The sequence below is a fragment of the Parasteatoda tepidariorum genome, chromosome 8, assembly GCF_982258835.1.
Source record: "Parasteatoda tepidariorum strain Cologne lab strain chromosome 8, Ptep-v5.0, whole genome shotgun sequence".
Lineage (NCBI taxonomy): Eukaryota > Metazoa > Arthropoda > Arachnida > Araneae > Theridiidae > Parasteatoda > Parasteatoda tepidariorum.
The window spans coordinates 101,812,490-101,832,634 of record NC_141762.1 but is presented as its reverse complement, the minus strand read 5'-3'; the positions used below and the strand labels follow the sequence as shown (position 1 = coordinate 101,832,634).

General features: G+C 32.1%; 1 long non-coding RNA gene across 1 annotated transcript in view; it reads left to right on the top strand.

The window, feature by feature from the left end:
• The window catches only part of LOC122272010 (uncharacterized), a 53,567-nt gene extending 47,057 nt beyond the window's left edge, over positions 1-6,510 (top strand). Inside the window, exon 4 of the long non-coding RNA XR_015428565.1 lies at positions 5,545-6,510. This is a non-coding gene — a long non-coding RNA (uncharacterized LOC122272010). The remainder of the gene's footprint in view (positions 1-5,544) is intronic.
• Positions 6,511-20,145: the final 13,635 nt, after the last annotated feature.

Sequence of the window (20,145 nt, the reverse complement as noted above, 5' to 3'; positions counted from 1 at the left end):
ATGTTCAAAATCTTGACGAGGACTGAAGAAAAATTAAAATTTTTTAATCAATGAATTATAGGTGAACTAGTTAATTGTAGCAAGTCCTGATAGGGAGGGAACTGTGCTTGGTAATAAAGAGAATAAAACCATCTCGAGAATAATCACCTGTAGTATTAACACGTTGAATGCCACGCTAATTTTACATGGCTTGCCCGTCTGACCAGAATGATTTTCTCAGTGTATATTGCATTAATTTTTTCAAACCATTTTAGTAGCAATAATAATACGAGACGCATCCAGAAAGTAAGTTTCCCGATGTTTTCTCCTTAAAGTAAACGTAATTAGCCGTGTCAATTGCGCATGCGTAATAGATCCCTGACGTATGAATCATATGCCAGCCGAAGAGGTCCCTCCTCGTTCGAGCAGCTTTGGGAGTTTTTATTCCTTCTCCTGCCACCTGCGAGGTTCGGTCAGTGATAAAGTTCTTGAATGCGCAAAGCATTGCGAAAATTGAAATTCATCGTCAGGTCTATGGGCCGAACATCTTGAGTAAGTAGATGGTGCGTCGCTGGTGTAAGCAGTTTCCCAATGCTCGTACACATACGGCTCGACGCACAGATGTTTTGACAGAATTTGACTGGGAGTTGTTTGATCATCCACCCTACAGCCCTGATCTTGCTCTCAGCGATTTTCACCTTTTCTTGCACATCAAGTAATTCCTATCCTCCGGTGAGCGTTTTGGCAACAACGTAAAGTTGAAGACGTCTGTCACACGCTGGTTCCATTCACTGGCGACAGAGTTCTACGACAGAGGGATACAAAAGTTGATTCCACGATACGACAAGTGTCCCAATTCTGGTGGTGGCTATGTAGAAAAGTAGCTGAAACATTGCTGTACTTGTTGTCAATAAATATGTTCCTGAAAGTATGAGTTCTTCTTTGAAAAAAAATAGGGAAACTTACTTTCTTTATGCCCTTTGTATAAAAAAATTAAAAGTATTAAAAATTTACTCGAATAACGTGTTTCTTATTATCTTCGCTTCACCGGTGACCCCCGTGGCTCTACGAACAAACTCAGGGCCGGTCACCGGTGACCCCCATGGCATTCAACGTGATAAATTATTAAACGTTTTATTGAAAAGTCTTGATAAAGAATGGCAACATTATCCAAGTAAAATAAACGTTTTAAATTAAATCTCAAAGTAGCAAAGTATTATATTTATTGAACTGCGGTTAAACCTGGTTCATTTTGACATAGTCCTAAAATGAGGTAAAAAAAATAAAATTAGAAAGTTTAAAATAAATGAATTTTTTAGTCATAAATAACTAATAATTACTAAGTAGTGTTTCCTTTGTCTTTTTCTTCGATTATGATCTTATTTTTCATTAAAAAAACAAATTAGTAAATTAGAAGCATAAATTACATAACGTTTTACTGAATCATCCCGATATTAAATCACGCCAAAACCAAATTAAAGTAAATTTAAGCATGAAATAAAGTGCAAAATTTAATATAAATAGTAAAATAAGAATTGTACATAGTAGTAATGTATAATACTTGTATAAAGTAAAGCTTAAAATATAAGGAACGCATACTTTTTACTTCACTAAACATTTTACTTTTTATAGTAAAAATAAAAGTAGAAATTATTGAAAGAATAAAGATTAGTAAAGAGTAAAGTACCGGGTAAATTAAAAGCGCAAAATATGAAGTATAAAGTAAAGTGTAATTGGGCTATTCCACGGTAACTTACGTCACATTCACATAAACTTTATTGCATTGAGAACTGAGAAGCAAACAAATAATATGAATACACATATTAAAATAAAGTGATTTCTTAAAATTACAATCAAAACCAAAAGGAATCTAATTAAAATAATTATTCTTTTTCAATTTAAACAGTGTAAAAGCCTAAAATTAGTGTGGTGACTTACGTTACCGAAAAAGGAATGGCATAAATTTGCAATATACTTGAAGGCAAAATTCTGTTCTTATGCAAAAGTTTCATGATTAAGATTATATGTATAATTTTTCTGACATGTTTAAGTATTTCTTATGCCTAGATTTAAGATTTTATTTCTAAATTTAAATTAAATATAATTTTTTAAGTGGTTAACTTACGTTACAGTAACTTATCTTACGAAATTCCCTTTGTATCAAACTTTCATCAAATAATGTACAAATGCAAATTAAGTTATTTAAACAGTATAGTGCAAGGGAGAAAAAGTGTACATGAAGTAAATTCAGATACTTTTGATTCACACATAACTGCAAACTTATTAAGTCCTCTGTTATTAACTAGTACAGGGAGCTCAATTATTTTCACCATGCTTTCTTTCTGGTAGAATATTTCATCTCTTTTTTTTCTGGCCATTTTCAATAGATTCCCACAGCAGCCATTACATTGACTTTAAATTCTTGCTCTGCAACAGACATTACCACACCAGGATATAACATGTCCTCCTATCTAACCATATATCAACCCCCAGCATTTATCTTGGATTCATCATTTTCTTTTTCAACATCTTTCACTAAAAAAAAACTCTTCTGGTATGCCTTCTTGTACTCTTAAATGGTGGATCTGCTTAATGTTTTTAATCAGTGGAGATTTTTAGAATAGACTAGACACTTCACTCATCTGTTCTAGAGACTCGCACTCAGCTGTTTTTTCTAAACATAAAATAAATTTCTAAAGAGTTTAGTAAGATGGAACATTATAAATATTGCTGAAGGCTTCCTTAGTCAATCCGAACTTTTCATGATGCTTACAAACACAAACATTGCCTGGAAGTTTGCTACTAAGCAAGACATGCTTTGGACGGAGCTCAAAGAATTTAGTTTTTCCAATTTTGCATCTGGATTTTCTTCCATAAACATTTGGTGCATTTCTCGAACTGAATGATAAAGATGCCGTGCTTGTACTTTCTTTTTGCTACCATTAGCATCTCTTATTATAACTACACTGGTTATCATAAATTAAGGAAAATTCACAAAAATCGCGATAACTCAAGAAATTACACATGGAATTTTATGAAACTTACCCACAATATACAACACATAGTAAGGTATTAAACAACATAAAAAGAAATTATCAGACATTAATAGTAGTATAGAAATTAGCACATGTATAAAATAAACAAATTGGAAGTATCGGTTTGCAATAGAAAAAGTACCTTTAATATGGAATATGATTGCCTCTAGAAGCAATACAGCACAAACAGCGATGTGTGATGCTTTCAATTATGCGGTCTATCAGTTCAATAGGAAGTGAGAGCCATTGCTCTTGTAAAGCAGTTGCAAGCGTGGCAAGGGTCTGAGGGGGCGGATTGATGGCAGATACACGCCTCCCTAGAGCATCCCAAACGTGCTCGATAGGATTCAAGTCCGGGGATCGAGCTGGCCACTCCATGCGAGTAATTGTTTCCTGTTGAAGATAATCATCAACAATGCGAGCTCTGTGTGGTCTTGCATTATCGTCCTGTAACAGGAAGCAATCACCAATTGCCCCGGCATATGGGCGCACATAAGCATCAAGGATGTTGTCTCGATAAACCTGAGCATTCACGGTTCCCCTTGGAAAGACATGGAGGTATGTGCGCCCTCCTAAGGATATGCCTCCCCAAACACAGACACTGCCTCTTCCGTATGCATCTCTTTCACGGATGTTTGATGGATGATAACGGGTCCCAGGTTCTCTCCATATCAAATAACGTCTACTGTCACTTTCTAGACTAAACCTGGACTCATCCGTAAAGAGAACAGGCCTCCATTGATCTGACGTCCAGTGGACATGTTGTCGGGCCCACTGCAAACGGTCTCTCCTATGGCGTGATGTGAGCGGCACGCAAATGGCTGGTCGTCTCGCATACAGACCACCTTCGTGGAGCCTTCTGCGCACAGTTGACGTTGACACCAACCTTCCGGTGGCTGCAGCAAGAGAGGATCTAAGATGTGTCGGAGTAGCGGTTCTATTCCTGCGTGCACTTAATGTCAAATATCGGTCATCGGCACTGGTCGTAACAGTTGGCCGTCCTTGACTGAACCTCCTAGATGCCGAATCTGTGGTTTGAAATTGCCTCCAAAGTCTATGAACCACAGATGGACTCACATTTAGCCATCTGGCCACTTCTGATTGACTCTGCCCTGCCTCTAGTCTCCCGATGGCTCTCCATCGTAGTTCTTCAGGCAAATGATGCCTAGAGGTCATTATTACGAATTGGCTATCTCAGATTTTCAATGTCGCAATCACAGTAAAATTTGTGTGCTTTCTCTCAAACTTGGACTTTTATGCTCCAGGCAGATGACGTAAGCCGAGTGCAGCGCCACTAATTTGCATATTGCAATTTTACTCAGCTACTCTTAGTGGACAACATATGCAAATTTTGCACGGTTTGGCTTACTTTTGAAAGAGTTATCGCTATTTTTGTGATTTTTCCTTAATTTATGATAACCAGTGTATATCCTTAACTCCCAGTGTCTGTCGAAACATTTCGTTCAACTTTGAAAGCATATGAATGCCAACACCCAAATTAATACCTTAAAGCAAAGAGTTTCATTAAAATTAATATCTTAAAGCAGTGATAATTTATTTAAACTTTGGTATTGTAACTGGATACATCTTATTTAGGATTTTATGGACAATTTTCAAGAGGAATAGACTCATTTCACATTGGTAACTTACATTGCATGCATGTCAGTAACTTACGTTACACATATTGAATGGGGCACAAAACAATAAATAAGTAATATTTGAAAAGAAAACTATTGCTGCTTATTTAGTGTTAGCCTCTAAGGAAGAAAAAATATTCTTACTTTTGTATCCCCTGTTCTTTTTTGCACACAAAAACTTTTTCTAGTTTTTGGTAACTTACGTTACATGCATTAATGTTTAGTTGAAATTTATATAATTAAAAGAATTTAGCAACAAAAACTTATTTTAGCGCTGCACAATATTTCTATTAAATGTAATAAACAATATTTATTCTTTGGAACATTTTGAAATTAAAATAATGTTAACTTACAGATTTTCAAAATCTGACCATATTCTTCACCCAAATCAGAACAAGCAAATGCCAATGTTCAATGGGTTACCAACACTAAAAAACTATATTCTAAAAAAAATTTATTATCAATTATCAAACTTCAAACCTTTCTAATTCAGAAAACATCCAAAATGATAACATTATTCTTATTTGAATTTTCCAATGCTTTTCCCCTTTTTCATGGAATTGCCCAATTGTTCTGATATAATTTATTAAATGGTTTTCAAATAGATCACTATTATACTAATGAAACAGGTACAGATAAAAATGATTTTTCGAGTATACTTGTTCGTAAAATTTTGACGTGTTTAATTAAAAGTACCCTTATTCAATTACGGTAGAGGGAAAGCATTTGGTCTCGGACCACACAGTATGGTGGTCTCGAGAGGATATGGCCTCACTTTTTTGAAGTTGTCTTTTCCTCTCTACTCTATGAATAAGAAACAAGGGTTTTTTTGCAAACATTATGAAATATAAAAGCATGTTATAAAGAGGTAATATAGTGTTATTTCATTACAGGATTTTAAGATACTTGGAAAAGTGAGTGTTAAAATCGACAAGTCGCAAAACTGTTTAGAAGATGATGGTATGCTATAATTGAACGTACGCCACCCCTGTCATGTTCGTTACAGTCTCCAACGTACTCTAAATATACTCCTACATATTCAAGAATGATTTGATTTAAAATCTTCTATAAACTGAAAGGGTCGCCGCATGTTATGATGTTCAACAATTCACGTCACCGGGCCTCCTGAGTGAGAAAGCTCCATTGAAAGAAGATTATTTTCGATGAAGTAAACGAGAACTGTAAAGGCGGCCAAGTTAACTTACTAAAATGTTTATTTATATTAATTATATTTCATTATACTTTATTTATACTCATATTTTATTTATACTTATAATTTTTTTTATACTTACAATTTTATTATTATTATTTATACTTTATATTTAATCTTCTTATTCTTGTGAATCTAATTAAAATGTATTGCGTGTGTGTTTCTTACTTTACCCCTAAAACATGAAATAAGGTATTGAAAAAGAATATCACTTTAAACTAAATTATTCTTGAAATATAATAAATTAACAGCATCTTAATTTTATCGAAGTAATAGTTAAAATGCTATTGGAGCAAAAAATAAATCCCTTTTTTAACAAGTTATGTGAGATAGAATTAAATTGGAATTCACTTTCTCATTTTGTAGCTCTATTACAAGTAGTCATGCTTAGTTAGATACGATGTATATTATATCAGATATTAATAATTCTGAACATAAATTAGAAATTGATTAATTGCAATATAAAGAGAGACTTACTCTCTAAATAAACGAACAGTTCGGTTTATACAAAATATCTAACAACTGCTTCTAGCAAACTGTGTAATAAATATTTGAAAATTATGGTTTCTGTAAACGGGAAAATTATAAGACATACAGAATAAAGTAAAAGTTAAATGCTTAAAATAGCGCATAAAGATAAGGATTCATGTAAATATGCCAGGAAAATCTTAGCTTAACCTGCCTGAAAAATTGTTAAACACTAAAATTACAATATTTATATTTTAAAAAAAGGTTTTGCAGGCTTAAATAATGTTTTAAAAGTACTAAGACAGCTGCTTTTAAAATGGTAAAAGAATTTTTTTATCAGTAAATAGTTGTTATAATCACAAACGAAAGAAAGAAAGACATATTTTAATTACTTCTGCTGGTCATCATAGGTATGTGTAGAATTTAAAATGTGTTTTAAGTAAACTAAAAAATTTTGAGAAAAAGGCTAAAAGCCTTGTTTAAATTTTTTTCAATTTAAACTGTTTTTTTTTTAACTCAAGTAATTTTCCTGAATTTCGACTTGGGCTCACAATCACCCCTGATTATTAAATGTAACCTATAAAAATGAAATTTAAAACTACACAAATTCAGAATAAAAAATTCAAATTGGAAAAACAAAATAAAAACTCAATTGGAAATAAATTTAATGTTAAATTGACTTTTTTTTTCCTCGTTAGTAAGTATGTACGTTTAAATAATTCAATTCCAGCTGAAGGAAAATTTTAAATATCGCGTATACCTAGATATGCTTACGAAATCAAATAACTAAAATTTGGAAGTGAAAAATTATTCCTTGCAAATGAATTAGAAGCAGGAATTGATACTCTTACTGATGTCATCACACATGTGACGTCCACTTAACGTGCGTCTTTATTAGTTTATATAAATATTAGCATCGAGTCCTCTAATTAAAATAAATCTTTAAATGGATGATTGGTTATGGTTAGCCAAATAAATTTTTAAAAATCGTATTATAATTTTACTGCTATTAGTTCATCCTTTTCACTGAGAAATCCAAAATACAGCCGATATGACCTATTTAATTATTCTGAAACTAATTCGAAATGCAAACTGAGACCAGTTATTCATTTTCTCTAACAATAGTAGTGTTGGAATCACAATTCTTTTGTTAACAATTTTCATCAAACTGAATTATGCAACGCAAAACAGCGATTTTCATCTTGTACGTAATACAACTCAAGTAATCCAACATTTTGATAAAAGATTTTTTTTTAACATTTTTCTGTAAGTGTGTAACATTTCATTTAATAGTTTTTGAGTTATGACAGAGAAAAGTGTGCTCGGTAAAAATTTTCTGAAACGATGGTGGTGGCAACAGTAGTTTCATTTAGTATAGAGACAAAACTTATTTTGCTAATGAAGCACCCAATAAACACTTCCGAATTTAAAACTTTAATGAGCATATCGTATACACCAGATAACGTTTGCGAGCATAACGATATAAGTAGACTCGGTTAGAAAAATAATCCGTTTCAGTTCTTGAAGCTATCTGCACTCTGTAAGCCATGGCGTACTAATATTAATCTATAAAAGGGGTACTATTATTAATCTATAATAGGGGTAATATTTATCTATATTAGGGTTACGCGAAAGGTTCATTTTAGACGAATTCCCGTTGCGATCATGGGCATAACTATTATTAAAATAAAGTATTGAATCTGATGTATTGAACAATAATGAAGCCGAAAATGATATAATATTTAATTAATTATTTAATATATATTAAATTATTAAGGAAAGATAGTATATTAAGAAAGACAAAATATTTAATATTTTTCTTAATTTAACAATAACTCATTTATAAAGATTTTGTCTACCGTACAAGTAATCGAAATGCTTCTTTAAAAATGTTAAGTGCAGACATAATGTTGCATACTTTTGTATAATTCTTGCTTTATATTTCGCTACCACTACAAAAAATTTTAATCGGAACAGTTTGTTACGTTTCTTGCTTTTACGGAAACACATTTATCTACTTTGTTGCTTTGTCCGGGGTATGCTTGGAACGCTAGAGTGATCAGGGCTGGAGCTTTTAATAAAAATAATATATTAGAGAGAAAAAGCTGAGGCATTTGTATATAAATGTAAAAACCGTCCGAAAGGCATGGAGAGCGACAGCTAGCAGAAACGATTTAGTACAGCGAATGCTATTAGCAGTAGAATGGCATGTCTCTTGTCGATAAATTGACAATAAACAATTAGTATTTCCTTAAATTTCTAAATATTTTTAGGAACAATTCAACCATGAAGTTGCGTATTTTCACAAACTTTTTTTTTTCAAATGCCTACCTGTGTTGACCTTTTCCCATCATTCAGGCATATACAGGGCAATTTTGTTGGCCTCTCTTTCAGGGGCACCACGTTAGGTGGGCCAACGTAGATCCCATAGTGAGGACTTAGTTCAGAGAAGGGAAGAACATCCATGACATGTCCGGGATTCGAACCCAGAACCTTTCTGATGCATGGGCAGTTCCCTGCCCCTACACGCCGGTCGGCATTTTTTTTACGAACGTATAATAATCTACTTAAATGCCGTGATTTTTTTTTCTACTATATAGGCGATTCGCCCAGAACGCTAAGCAATCTGAAATGAATTTCTTCAGAAATTCCGGGGGTTGGCGCATATTCCTAATAGACAAGATTTTATTTTTATGATAACGTTGAGGTCCACTAAAACTTGGAGAAAAAATGTATACTTAAAATTTTAAATCGCGTCCTTTTTACTCTCTACACTGAGATAATTCAAGAAACACTGCACTGAGTCCACTGTTTAAAAAAATAAGTATATTTTTGTAGTTGAATTGCATAGCTTTCCTTTGTCATTCAAGCATGTAGAGTCTAATTAATATCGGAAAATAATTTTCTATTTAAAATATTTTAAGAGTTTTGAATAGATAGCAAACCATAAACAATTTTCACTTTGTCTGAGAGTCGTAAAACTATCATTTAAAAACGCTTGTGTTTTAACTTTCAAGACAAAGCGGTCAAACAGCCAGGCGCAAGTTAATCGCTTCGTATGAGCCAATCTATAATTTATACAAAATAGTATGATAATATAAAAATAGCTGTCATCTTATGACTTGACCTCTGGAATGAGGGTCATAAAATCTTTATGAATTAGACTAGTATATATTTGTTCTTAAATGGGATATTTTTTGCAGCATGAAGTCTAAAGGCAAAATAGAACTTATTTTTATACTTATTTTATAATGTATTATAAATATTAGTTGAGTTGCTCTAATTAAAAGTTAGGAGAAGCTGATAATTTTAAATTTCTTCTAAACTCATAAATCTTTGACCTTTCATTAAAAAAAATCGAGTGATATTGTTATAAGAAAGTTTTGGCAGAATTTCTTTAATTATATAAAAAAATACTCTAACAATTCAACTTTTATTTATAACACAACGTTAAATAATTAATGCTTACATAAATTGCGAGATTTAATATTTTAAAGAAAAATATTAGTTTCACTTACCCCCCCCCCCCCCAAAAAAAAAAAAAAAGACTAAATGGCTCGAAGAGTATTTTTAGTATAGCGAATAAGTAACTCTTATTACTAAACGACCAAGAAATATAATTATCCTGGTAAACTCATTTGAAGTCAAAAGTTGTGCTTCTGCGTGATTTCCTATTTTATTTTATGTCCGTCGCTGAACAGATGACGCAATTTTGGTTTTATGTTCAATTCCGATGCTTTGTAATTTTTAACACAATCCTGGTGACAAGGCAACTCCTTTATCAAATATTTGGAGAAATTTGCCTCCGTGGTAGACTTTGATGAAACAAGCCCGCATTTGCGTTACAAAGAGGGGAAAACCTCGCAATGTGGCACACTATTTAAGTACGTCTGAATATATTTCGTTATATAGCGTTAAAAAGGAGAAAGTGTTGTTATATATATATATTCCATCACGTGATCCAGCAAGGAATGTGTTAATCTGTATTTTACGGTAATTTATCTTATGCTTACGTAATATCTTTCGTTGCTTACAATCTCAGAGGGCTAAAGAGAATAGAAGGTCTAGTTCACTCCGCTCTTAGAGCTGAAGTAACGATTTCCCTCCTCATGACATCACTGTGTCCGGAGATCGCAAGCAAAGATATTATTAAAAAGTTCAGTTTTAACTTTAATTATTAAGAAAAATGAAAGCATATATCGACATTTTTATCTGCATATTCTTTTATAACAATAAGTTGAGTTAAATTTAAAATCCCTGATTTTAAAATATGCCGTTAATAGCAGTTTGTTCATGCTTAATCATTAGGAGACATCAACCTTAAACACTATTTGCTGAAACAAAATAATAATTTAGGTTCATAATGACATTAGAAATTTTGCAATTGTGTATAGATATTTAAACTTACGATGATATAATTATAGATATTTAAATTTAAGAGAATATAATTTTTTTTAAAAATCATAAATATTTAGAATAACTGCATTAAAAATTATGTTATGAAATTAGGAGAATTTCAACTATATATTTTATTTATACTTTTTATTTACACTTTTTATTTACACTTTAATTTTCTTTGACTTTATCCATTTTTTAATTTTTATCCACCTGAATTTCTTTTTGAAGTAACGAGGCGGTTTCTAAGATAATGAATTTTTTATAAAAGTTCTTAACGACAGAATAAACGCATTGCTGTTATAATGTGGCAATCTTAAAAATATATCAATTTTAACTCAGTTTTAAAATTCACTCGATATCATTCAATTTCAAACTGAAGGTTAAACTAAGGCTTTCGTATTCCTGGCATAAGGGGGAGAAATACGAAAATTATTTTGTCTTTTAGGACTGTCAAAATACTCGTGGATGAAAGAACAATGCCGAATTTCTATTAAAATCATTCTGACAATTATAACAAAAACTTTAAAATGCGATAAATAAATAAAAAGTACGCTACATTAGAAACATGTATAAATTAAACATTCTGTTAAATTTCATGAATTTATCTATAAATCAAACCACATTTAAACTTTCCGAAAGCTTATTTCATGTATAACGAGGCGTCAATAAACTACTATAAAAATATCTTTATAGTAAGGTTATTTTCTCTCCTGATTTTATAATGGTAATTGTATTCTCCCTAATAACCTGTATTGTTACGTAATTTATCATGATCATGAGTTAAGAGTCCTCTTGCCGCTATTCTAACTTGGAGAAATTTTCCTCTGCATGTAACGCAAATGCGGATTAGTTGCATCAAAAAGTCCTCGAAACCAAATTCTAGATCCAGAAGTTTCCTTGTCTTCTAGGTTGAGCTCTAAATTTCAAATTACGAAATTGAAAATTGGTGGCCGTAAACGGCTACCAATCTTCGAATCGGCTGTTCACCAACGGCTATAAAGTAAAATAACATGCAATGAGCCGTGGTGGCTCAGGGAATAGAGCGTTCACCTTCCAATGAAGTGAACCGGGAGCAAATTCCGCACCCTGTTCGCACCGACCATAGTGCTGACAATAGACAGAGTTCCCTTTACTTCCGGATTAGAATCAAAATTTCAAGGCTGCAAAGTTGAACATTAGTAGTCGTAACCCAAAAATTGTGCCGGCTGTTCAACGACGGTTATAAAATAAAAATAATCTGTAATTAGAGCAATGGTGGCTAAGGGAATAGAACACTCGCCTCCCAAAGAGATGCTCGGGATAAAATTATAAGGCTACAGAGTTGAACACGGTAGTCATAAAGACAAAAATTGGGTCGGCAGTTCAACAATGGGCTATAATATAAAATAACCTATAATTGTCTTCGTTACTATTAATTCATTTTCCTGTCTGTGATTATAGAATTTTGCATTCAAACTATTTAGGACTAGCTAAGAGACAAATCTTTACAAGAAATCCTTTCCTGTTGATAATGCTAGCAAGGAGAATTTATCATCGTTTTGCCTTTAAAACAACAATTTATTGCAGACTGAGTTGTTTTTCATAAAAAGGGGGTTCATAAAAGGTCCTTCTTATGAAACCAGATGAATCATGCGGTGACAAAAAGTTTACAATTTGTCCAGCAGATCATAAAAATTGCACAATCTCGGTGTTTTGTCTCTCGATAGCTCTCAATCTTTAAATACATCTCAAATTGTGAAACCACAGACGGACTGAATTTCTTTCACATTTTCAATTCACTCTCTCCTCCACAATTAACACTCTCGGTCTCTCTTACTTTCTTTCTTGCGATTACAGCGCCGCTTTTATAGTGGCTAGGCACAACATGCCACCCGCCTTGACAATTTCACAAAAATAAACAATATTCAACAGATACAAACGACAGACATAAACTACAGTGCAATATATAATTCACAAATCACCTAAAATTTGGTTAGAATTAAATGTATAATTTCACAATTTACAGGTCTTTTATCGATACCTTTATTTGTTTTTGATTTCACCACTCTAATTATATTATCATCGTCTGGGTAAACCTTAATTATTTTAGCAAGATTTCAATACCCTTGAAATATCCTCACCTTTCACTAAAACCACTTCATTTTCTTTAAACTCTTCGCTTCGTTTTAACTAAAATTTAGAGTTTTATTCCATTTAGGTCTAGTCTGAAGACGATTTAAATAATCTGTTGAAGAAATGAGTTGAATGTTCGACCCTTTTCTGATAATAGCTATCAAACTTTACTCTGCTAACAAATTATTTCTGTTCAAAAATATAGTATTCATACATTCTCTGGGTATTCCTTATAGTTTTTTTTTAAATATTTCAAAGTTATAAAAATATCTCAATGGTTGCCGTCATCATTTTCTAATTTTAGTTTTCAACTTTTACTGTTAAATAAATGAAAGCATATAAGAAAACTTTTATAGTATCATTTTGTCCGATATTAATCTGAACTATAAAAGTGTCCTTCTATTTTATTAATTGGAATGCCTAATTTTAAAATAGTTTCTTATTTATAATTGTAATAGTAATTTTTTTTGTATATATTATCACTAGGAAACAAAAATCTTAAATGCTAATTACTAAAAAATTAATCTTCGAGCATATAATAATGGAAATATTACACTCAATCATAAATACTTAAGGTTAAGGCGTTTATAATTAAAACATAAATATTTTGAATAATGACATTAAAAAATATATTATTAAATTGGACGAATTTTTAAGCATTAATAACTTTTAAAGTTCAGAACTTCATTTCTTATTTTTTCGGCCTTGTACATTTTTTTTCTTTTCTGTTTAAAGCTACAAGGCGGTATCGATTTCAATGGCGAAATTAAAAGTTCTTAAGCGTCTCAATAAAAAACACGAAACATAATGCTTTAATTCACGGCATTATAAATTCTTCCAGCACATTTTATTATTCTTTTGACGTCACCTTTATATTTTCTGAAATAAGACATGGAAAATCGCGTTTACTCATTTTGTGTTTCATAAACAATTCTTGCCGGTTGCTATCGCGCAAGCTCATATTTGACTACTACTGTAAAGTTTTTGCAATCAGATGAGAAGAAAATCACCTCAAATTAAACAAAAACTATAGAAAACAATGAATGCATTGAAATAAGTTTTAAAAAAATGCTAGTTACATGGGAAGCAATTTATTTTTAAAGAGAGATGCTGCGTGCCGTGACGTCACTGATTGAAATCAGAAGCTCGCATCGGCACGAGTCTCTTCAAAGGAGTGACCTAGCCTTTCTATTGTCTCTTTAGCCCTGCTCGCGCTAGGCAAATCTGCCATCACTTGGTTTTTACTTTTAGAAATTACCTTAAGACATTTAAGAATTTTATTTTATTATTCTCTTAACAACTGATCGTCCGTTAATTATACAAAAACTGGCTCGAATGTTGGCTAAAATAGCCTCAAATACCTGTATGCAAATAAAGAACATAATAAAGATTAACAATTGATTCCGAAATTTGATGATTGTTTAGAATTAAGCTAGGATATTTTTGTTCTGAAGTTAAGTTCGAATGTTTAAGCCTGCCACCAACACAAAGTATATGCATTTCATCTAAAAACGGAGATAAATTTAACAAATTGGAAGAAGATGGTAAATCGCTGTCCTTTTTCAAAACATTTAATTTCTTTCGAAAAATACACTGATAGAACATTATTCACTAAATAAATTCAAGTGCAGTTAAATTCCCATTTTTATGATATGGGCTTCTTGCATTTCCCTTGAAAAGCAAACACCATGCAATGATTCTTTGCAATTTCGAAAACGAACACTTATCAATGATAGGGAGTATCTTAGTATTTTGTACTACAAAAAACACAACATCATTTTGGTGATCTTTTAGCTCTTTTTTTATTGTGTAATTCGACATGATGTTGAATTCACTAGGTATCTATGTTCTCGCTAATACAACTACTAGTGATCAACGTAGTAACCTCGTAATTTTGAGCTACTCTCAGAAGACAAGGAAACTCCTGGATTAAACATTGGGAACGACTAACCTTCGCGGTAGACTTCTTGATAGAATTTACCAGTCTTTGCGTAAATGAAGAAAAAAACCACGTAAACCTCTCAAATCAATTTAATCTGATTTCCTTCACTTCTTTTCAACACATTTTAATAAGTTTTACTGATATAGTAACAAAATCTTTTGCATGTATTTTACTTGAGTCATTTTACCATAGTTAACAAGATGCACACATTTAGTCTATTCACTTTACAAAGAAGTTCTGATTATAAAATATGAGGTAAATAACATTATCTATGATATTAGTCCAGATTTATGTTTATAGCAAATTTACACATTTAGACTATTCACTTTAGAAAGAGGTTTTGATTAAAAATTATGAAGTAAATAGCATTAAAAAAAATTTTAAGTAAAAAAAAAAGACTTTTTTCTTACTCGCTGAAATAATTTTAATCAATACCTAATGTGCGATATATAAAAATAATTATTCTTCTTTGGGAAATAGCGATTAATAGTAGAAAAACGGAAAAATTTCGACTAAGGAGCTACGTACATGACTCACTCCATAACTCACTTCAATATTAACTTATAATTTTCAAACTCTGCCAGAAATTAAAGTTTTATATACTAAAAAAACATAGCAAAGGGAATTTTTATACACTAATTGGGGGGGCACATAAAGGGCCAAAATAGATTTTGTTAATTAACCAAAAGAAAGTTCTTTAAGCTGTATATTCGTGGAAGCAACGTGGGAGTTGCGGTGTGGTTGTTAGGGCTATAGGTAAAGAAGTTGGTAGACTCGGTGGTTAGGCGTTCGGTCCTGGTGACTGTTTAATTTTTTTTCTACTTACTTTACTTTATTTTTTAAAATTTATTTTTCGAAATTTCAACGTGAATAAAGGGTTATATATATAAAAATAATTATTTTTCTTTGGGAAAGAGGGATTAATAGCTGAAAAACGGATAAATTTCGACTCCGGAGCTACGCCGACGACTCACTCCTTAACTTCCTTTAATATTAAACTATAATTTTCAAACTCTGCCAGAAATTAGTGTTTTATATACCAAGCATTTGGACCAAAGGGGATTTTTATACACTAATTAGTGGGCACATAAAGGGCCAAAATAGATTTTGTTTATTGACCGGAAGGAAGTACTTTAAGTTGTATATTCTTGTAAGCAACGTGTGATTCGTGGTGTGGTTGTTAGCGCTATGGGTAAAGAAGTTTGTAGACACGGTGGTTAGGGGTTCGGTCCTGGTCACGGTTTAATTTTTAATTTTTTTTTCTATTTACATTATTTTATTTTTTAAAATTTTTTTTTCGATATTTCAAAGTGAATAAAGTGTTATATATATAAAAAGAATTATTTTTCTTTGGGAAAAAGGGATTAATCGCTGAAAAACGGATAAATTTCGACTCCGGCGTTACGCACATGATTCATTCCGTAACTCCCTTTAATATTAACTTATAATTTTCAAACTCTGCCAGAAATTTGTGTTTTATATACCAAGCATCTGTACCAAAAGGGAATTTTTATACACTAATTAGAGGGCATATAAAGGGCCAAAATAGATTTTGTTAATTAACCAAAAGAAAGTTCTTTAAGCTGTATATTCGTGGAAGCAACGTGCGAGTTGTGGTGTGGTTGTTAGGGCTATAGGTAAAGAAGTTGGTAGACTCGGTGGTTAGGCGTTCGGTCCTGGTGACTGTTTAATTTTTTTTCTACTTACTTTACTTTATTTTTTAAAATTTATTTTTCGAAATTTCAACGTGAATAAAGGGTTATATATATAAAAATAATTATTTTTCTTTGGGAAAGAGGGATTAATAGCTGAAAAACGGATAAATTTCGACTCCGGAGCTACGCCGACGACTCACTCCTTAACTTCCTTTAATATTAAACTATAATTTTCAAACTCTGCCAGAAATTAGTGTTTTATATACCAAGCATTTGGACCAAAGGGGATTTTTATACACTAATTAGTGGGCACATAAAGGGCCAAAATAGATTTTGTTTATTGACCGGAAGGAAGTACTTTAAGTTGTATATTCTTGTAAGCAACGTGTGATTCGTGGTGTGGTTGTTAGTGCTATGGGTAAAGAAGTTTGTAGACACGGTGGTTAGGGGTTCGGTCCTGGTCACGGTTTAATTTTTAATTTTTTTTTCTATTTACATTATTTTATTTTTTAAAATTTTTTTTTCGATATTTCAAAGTGAATAAAGTGTTATATATATAAAAAGAATTATTTTTCTTTGGGAAAAAGGGATTAATCGCTGAAAAACGGATAAATTTCGACTCCGGCGTTACGCACATGATTCATTCCGTAACTCCCTTTAATATTAACTTATAATTTTCAAACTCTGCCAGAAATTTGTGTTTTATATACCAAGCATCTGTACCAAAGGGAATTTTTATACACTAATTAGAGGGCACATAAAGGGCCAAAATAGATTTTGTTATTTGACCGGTTGGAAGTCGTTTAAGCTGTATATTCTTGAAGGCAACGTGTGAGTCGTGGTGTGGTTGTTAGCGCTATGGGTAAAGAAGTTTGAAGACTCGGAGGTTGGGGGTTCGGTCCTGGATTAATTTTTAATTTTTTTTCTATTCACTTTATTTTATTTTTTAAAATTTATTTTTCGATATTTCAACGTGAATAAAGTGTTATATATACAAAGACAACTATTTTTCTTTGGGAACGAGGGATTAATAGCTAAAAAACGGACAGATTTTGATTCTGGAGATACGCACACGACTCACTCCTTAACTCCCTTTAATATTAACTTATAATTTTTAAACTCTGCCAGAAATTAGTGTTTTATATACCAAGCATCTGTACCAAAGGGAATTTTTATACACTAATTAGAAGGCACATAAAAGGCCAAAATAGATTTTGTTAGTTGACCGGTAAGAAGTCGTTTAAGCTGTATATTCCTGTAAGCAACATGTGAGTCGTGGTGTGGTTGTTAGCGCTATGGGTAAAGAAGTTTGAAGAGTCGGAGGTAGGGGTTCGGTCCTGGATTAATTTTTAATTTTTTTTTCTATTTACTTTATTTTATTTTTTAAAATTTATTTTTCGATATTTCAACGTGAATAAAGTGTTATATATACAAAAATAACTATTTTTCTTTGGGAAAGAGGGATTAATAGCTGAAAAACGGACAAATTTCGACTCTGGAGCTACGCACACGACTCACTCCTTAACTCCATTTAATATTAACTTATAATTTTCAAACTCTGCCAGAAATTTGGGTTTTATATACCAAGCATCTGTAACAAAGGGAATTTTTATACACTAATTAGAGGGCACATAAAGGGCCAAAATAGATTTTGTTATTTGACCGGTAGGAAGTCGTTTAAGCTGTATATTCTTGTAAGCAACGTGTGAGTCGTGGTGTGGTTGTTAGCGCTATGGGTAAAGAAGTTTGAAGACTCGGAGGTAGGGGGTTCGGTCCTGGTTTAAATTTTAATTTTTTTCTTCTATTTACTTTATTTTATTTTTTAAAATTTATTTTTCGATATTTCAACGTGAATAAAGTGTTATATATACAAAAATAACTATCTTTCTTTGGGAAAGAGGGATTAATACCTGAAAAACGGACAAATTTCGACTCTGGAGCTACGCACACGACTCACTCCTTAACTTCCTTTAATATTAACTTATAATTTTCAAACTCTGCCAGAAATTTGTGTTTTATATACCAAGCATCTGTACCAAAGGGAATTTTTATACACTAATTAGAGGGCACATAAAGGGCCAAAATAGATTTTGTTATTTGACCGGTAGGAAGTCGTATAAGCTGTATATTCTTGTAAGCAATGTGTGAGTCGTGGTGTGGTTGTTAGCGCTATGTGTAAAGAAGTTTGAAGACTCGGAGGTAGGGGGTTCGGTCCTGGTTTAATTTTTAATTTTTTTTTCCATTTACTTTATTTTATTTTTTAAAATTTATTTTTCGATATTTCAACGTGAATAAAGTGTTATATATACAAAAATAACTATTTTTCTTTGGGAAAGAGGGATTAATAGCTGAAAAATGGACAAATTTCGACTCTGGAGCTACGCACACGACTCACTCCTTAACTCCATTTAATATTAACTTATAATTTTCAAACTCTGCCAGAAATTTGGGTTTTATATACCAAGCATCTGTAACAAAGGGAATTTTTATACACTAATTAGAGGGCACATAAAGGGCCAAAATAGATTTTGTTATTTGACCGGTAGGAAGTCGTTTAAGCTGTATATTCTTGTAAGCAACGTGTGAGTCGTGGTGTGGTTGTTAGCGCTATGGGTAAAGAAGTTTGAAGACTCGGAGGTAGGGGGTTCGGTCCTGGTTTAAATTTTATTTTTTTTTTCTATTTACTTTATTTTATTTTTTAAAATTTATTTTTCGATACTTTAACGTGAATAAAGTGTTATATATACAAAAATAACTATTTTTCTTTGGGAAAGAGGGATTAATAGCTGAAAAACGGACTAATTTCGACTCTGGAGCTACGCACACGACTCACTCCGTAACTCCCTTTAATATTAACTTATAATTTTCAAACTCTGCCAGAAATTTGTGTTTTATATACCAAGCATCTGTACCAAAGGGAATTTTTATACACTAATTAGAAGGCACATAAAAGGCCAAAATAGATTTTGTTAGTTGACCGGTAAGAAGTCGTTTAAGCTGTATATTCTTGTAAGCAACGTGTGAGTCGTGGTGTGGTTGTTAGCGCTATGGGTAAAGAAGTTTGAAGACTCGGAGGTTGGGGGTTCGGTCCTGGATTAATTTTTAATTTTTTTTTCTATTTACTTTATTTTATTTTTTAAAATTTATTTTTCGATATTTCAACGTGAATAAAGTGTTATATATACAAAAATAACTATTTTTCTTTGGGAAAGAGGGATTAATAGCTGAAAAACGGACAAATTTCGACTCTGGAGCTACGCACACGACTCACTCCTTAACTCCATTTAATATTAACTTATAATTTTCAAACTCTGCCAGAAATTTGGGTTTTATATACCAAGCATCTGTAACAAAGGGAATTTTTATACACTAATTAGAGGGCACATAAAGGGCCAAAATAGATTTTGTTATTTGACCGGTAGGAAGTCGTATAAGCTGTATATTCTTGTAAGCAATGTGTGAGTCGTGGTGTGGTTGTTAGCGCTATGTGTAAAGAAGTTTGAAGACTCGGAGGTAGGGGGTTCGGTCCTGGTTTAATTTTTAATTTTTTTTTCCATTTACTTTATTTTATTTTTTAAAATTTATTTTTCGATATTTCAACGTGAATAAAGTGTTATATATACAAAAATAACTATTTTTCTTTGGGAAAGAGGGATTAATAGCTGAAAAATGGACAAATTTCGACTCTGGAGCTACGCACACGACTCAC